Genomic DNA, 4923 nt, shown 5'->3' with positions numbered 1-4923 from the left:
GATGGGAAGCGTGTGTTCGCGTCGGTGGGATTCAACACAGTTAGATATCGATGTAGAGCCCAGATGTTCCAAGGAGAGAACACCCCTGGCAGGCTTCTTCTTCTTCTGCTCGAGGCAAAGCGTGACGCGTGATAGCGAGACTTTTAGAGCGCAGCTATTAGGCACCCGATCGGAGGTTGACTGTAGCCGTACTAGGCGTAGATGTAGATGTAACCGTGCTAACGCGCGCGTGCCACTGCTCGCGCGTTCTTCGTAGTCTTCGTCAACAGTTGGCTCCAATGCTGCTTATCATTCCAGCGTTCCCATAAAGCCCCACCCTTGGTGAAGGTGTTGATGGCAGTGGCCCACTGCCAGTCGGTGCGGTGATTTCGGTTTCAAACTCTTTGCCTTAATATATTACGAAATGAAAACACGTGTACAGCTGCGCTCAAATTTCGCATTAAGGAGTATCGCAACTGGCGGACTTGTTTTTATCTTTTTACTTATCAAACAATAAAAAAAGGAGTGCAAACGTACGTGATTACCGTGGATACAAATTCTCAACTACGAAATCAGCATCTTCCCACACTAAAGATCAGAAACTTGTTTTTTCTTGCCTGCTTTTTCATTAAAATCTTACGTGCCTTCTTCAGGCAGCGGTGGCTCAGTATCTCAGGCGTTCCGCTGCTCAGCACGAGGTCGAAGGGTGGAATCCCGGCCGCGGCGGCCGCATTTCGATGGAGGCGAAATGCAAAAACGCCCGTGTGCTTGCGTTGTAGTGCACGTTAAAGAAACCCAGGTGGTCAAAATTAATCCGGAGCTCTCCACTAGGGCATGCCTTATAATCAGAAGTGGTTTTGGCACGTAAAACCCCAGAAAAGAAGAAGAGGATTACGGCCAAAAAGCGGACAATGTTAGTTACGTTGTTTGGGTTTAGAAGCGGGGCAAGATAAGAGACTACACCTTTAACGAATGCAATATTGTAAAAAAAAAATGTTGAGCTTACATATATTTATGGTTCTGTGATGGTATCTCAAGAAAGCTGTTGATCAAACAAATCATTTGCAATTTATTCTTGTCTGTGACGCACGCAACTCGCCTTCTCTATGGTAGATATTTGTGCAAGTTTGAAGTTCGGCATACAAGCACAGGATTCAGCCGCGTCAAACTACCTATATCTATATACATTATATATTTATATAGTGAAACTCTATTGACTTACGTATGCCTGTATTTCCAGATGTATAGCCAGAAAATTTCACGGCTTTATGAGTATAATTGAAGGTAGGCCTCGGCATCGTGGTCTTGGCTAATAAATATCCAACTCACCTAAGATTTATATATCAGGGGGTCTCAAGATCAAAATTACGCGTGTTACCTACCAGACTAGAGCTATATAGTTTTCCCTGTATACTTGCAGTGCTCAAATATCAGCCACTTGGCGAATGTGAATAATTTACACAGCTATGTAAACGTTATTTAGCGTTGTTTTGAGACGTCATTGTTAGACGTCGAATGTTTCACGTTGTATTCTACAACAACCTGAATTTCGGTGCATCATACATCGTGCATAGAGTTAGTATACTAATTATAGAGGAAAAGGTGGGTGAAAAAGCGGGAACCGCAAAGGCGCCGCCATGTTGCTACATTCAAAGTATTATGCAAAAAGCAAGCACTTACACGTGGCACGTAGGCACGGACAACGTTTGAAGTTCTTTCCGTATATTCTTCAGAAAGATCGGATGGCTATATAGAAAATTTTGATGTAAATTTATGGTATCTAAAAGTGTGCGTTTGCAGGCGACTTAACTAGATGGCGCTACCAGCGCTTCTAGCAACACTGAAATCATGGCGGCGGCGGCCTGGCGGCGACCGTCTGTTTTTCGTTGCATGTGGGTGCAGCACGACGAAGGAACGCTGCCGTGCCGCCGACTGAAATTCGTCATTAAGTTTCGCTTCCATGTGGTCGGCCTTTAAACATAAAAACTTGAACGATGCCTCTGAGGATTACCTGTATTGTATAAATTTAGAAGCAATAATACGATGGCGTGGAAATAGGGCCTTACAGCTGTAGCGAGATTGAATACGGTATATTGGGAATGTGCTTGCTTAGCCACAGGTGATGTTCGCAGCGGTAGCTTTACTGTGTGTTCTTGAACGAATGTGAGGCAATACTGCTGCGGATTTTCGGCAGAATGCACAAAGAGAACTTTTAACGCGACAGCGTTGAGGGCCACGTGTCGCAGAAAATCCGGTATCGGCGTCGGTCTCGGCGTCGGCGTAAATATCGGCGTCTGGCGGAAATAATCATGCTGAACCACATCATCCCAAACAACCCCGACAGGGCAGGCCCTTCGCGTGGCGCAAGGCGTTAGTGAAAAAATTGAATTTCTCAAAGCAAAATTCGTCGGGAAAATCTTGAACTACGACTTAAACCCATTCTACAGACGTGTAGCATCGGATTGTAATTTGAATGTACGAGAAAAAAGACTGATAAGCAGCCAAGGATCTTTGAATGCTATCGCGTTCCACTCTTAAAGAGGAAGCTTTAAAAAAAATATAAAAAGATGCTAGGGCCTAGGCCCTGGCACCTTTTTATATTTTTTATTTAAGCGTCCTCCAATTCTGATGGTGTTTCCCTGTACTTTAGTTCTAGGCAACATTGAGGGGAAGGTTGAAAACCGAGCCTTTCCAAATTTTGATCGGGCCCCATGTTGCCCAAAATACGGTGTCGGTGTCAACGGCGTCCAATAACGCTATCGCGTTCCACTCTTGAAGGCGAAGCTTAAGCATACTCCAAGTTTTTGAAGTTCGTGCGTAAAAAATATAAAGAAGCGTATTGCTACATTTAAAAACGTTCGTAAAATTCCCAATGTGAAGATATCCGCCGCTATCAGAACCAGTGATGTCGTAAATGCTAGAGGATAATGGTATGGAACCGCAAATGCGTCTTTCCGTACAAACTAAGACAGCCGTCATAGCCGGTGACGTAATCAGGAAATTATTCGACAGCCGTGATGTAGTGGTATAAACATAAAAGCTTGGGTGCAGCCACAAGTGACAATAGATGGAAAGAGTTATTACTAACGATTGGCGGGGAAGCGGCGACAAATACCCGATAATAATAGAGGTGTTTTCGGTGTCGTCGCGCTCTGACAGGTCATTTAAGTGCTAGTTCTGCAGTTTTGACTCATGGCTCACCTTAGCATGCCTTGTTGTGCACAGCAACTGCAAGACTCAGCTGGGCTGGCCAGTTGGTCACAGTGCACTCAGGTAAATATTGTTTGTCATGCTTTGTATAACAATGTGTTGCGTGGCTTTACATAATAATGCACAATATGCGGTATTTAGGTAGTCTTTTCGTAATAATAAATATCTGATTTACATATAGATGGCATATTTCGAAGTAATAGAATAAATTAAAATTCGCATGGCACTGCTGTGACATGCATGTATTCATCTTATAAATTCCCAAGGCGTTCTTCCGAAACAGAAAATGGCGTTTTTTCTTCCTACATTCCTGTGCCTAAAGCACAATGCAGAGACCTCAGACATTATTGTGAGCATTTGTAAAAGCTTGTAATTGTAGGAGTGAAACGTTCGTTTTTTTCAGGGTAATCAAAATATCAGTTTCATGATCTTTAAGACATGGCAGACAGGGAACGGCGCAACAGAAGCCTGTGGTCAGAAGGCTAACACTGACATATGGCAGTGCAATTTTCGCGGGAAACTTTATTTGGCTGGAAAATATTTGAAGTATAGCGGTGGTCGGAGCCCCTCAGTCCAGGGCCCCACTGGCCTCTGCCGCCTGCCTGACCTGGCTAATTAAGGACTTTTGTCCTGCCAAGTCGGAACGGGCGAGCTGTGCCTCCCACTGCTCCATTGAGATATTATTAGTGGGCCTATGAGGGTGCTTACTACACTCCCAGGTCACATGTATTAGTGTAGGTATGCCACCGCACCAAGGGCATGTGGCCCTATAGCGGGTGGGATACATGGCATTTAGCAGTTTTAGATGGGGGAATACCCCGGTCTGTATTTTGCGCCAATCGGCGGCCTCTTCCCCGCTAAGTTGTGGGTGAGGCGGCGGGTATTTTCTGCGGACTCCGCGCTGATGAGCAAGGATGTCTTTTGCATTTAAATTGATGGGATTTTGTGAGGGATAGTGTGAGGGGTTGGGGTTCGAAGAGGACGCCATCGCTCGGTAAGTAGACGCTCGAGCTAAAGCGTTAGCCTGTTCGTTCCCCTGTACCCCCGAATGTCCCGGGCACCAGAGTAGGCGATGGCGGTGGTTGAACGATTTGGGGATTATCGCGAGGCTAGCCGCAGTCACGTGCCCCTTAAGAAACATGCAACATGTCTCCCGGGAGTCAGTGACCACGACTGAGTCCGATTCGAATTTTCATTAGTGATACCGTTGACTGTTCCATCCCAAAACAAAGTGGTTATTATTGATTTTTATTATTCTCAGTTTTTTTCAGAATTTCGAAACAAAAACCTGTTATATTTTGTTGTAGTGGTATAACTCGTGAATCAAGCGATATACGACCATACTGGTCGGCCATTTTATTTTACCCACTCCAAGCGCACAAGACACAAGTTCAAAAGGTTTCTTCATTCTAGTGGACTTAGAATTGTATAATCAGTGTATGAGGCGAGCACTGCGTACACAGACTGAAAATCACTAGTAATAACAGTTGTCAAAGAATATATAGATTGTTTCCTGCGGGCTGTAATATGGCAGTAAAGTAGGCAATACCTAATCGGTATCAGCCGGACAGAGGCTCAATGAAAATTTTGGTGCACGCTTTCTCTTCACACAAAGTACAAAATCGGTTGTGATTCCGTTCCTGATCCCTCATTGCGTTATATGTATATATATATATATAACCTTGTAGCAGGTTGCTTACATATATATAACGATGGAGTTCAGCATTTGAGTGA

This window comes from Dermacentor silvarum, chromosome 9 (assembly GCF_013339745.2).
Source record: "Dermacentor silvarum isolate Dsil-2018 chromosome 9, BIME_Dsil_1.4, whole genome shotgun sequence".
Taxonomy (NCBI): Eukaryota; Metazoa; Arthropoda; class Arachnida; order Ixodida; family Ixodidae; genus Dermacentor; species Dermacentor silvarum.
The sequence above is the reverse complement of the archived record's forward strand: the minus strand, read 5'-3'. Positions refer to the sequence as shown.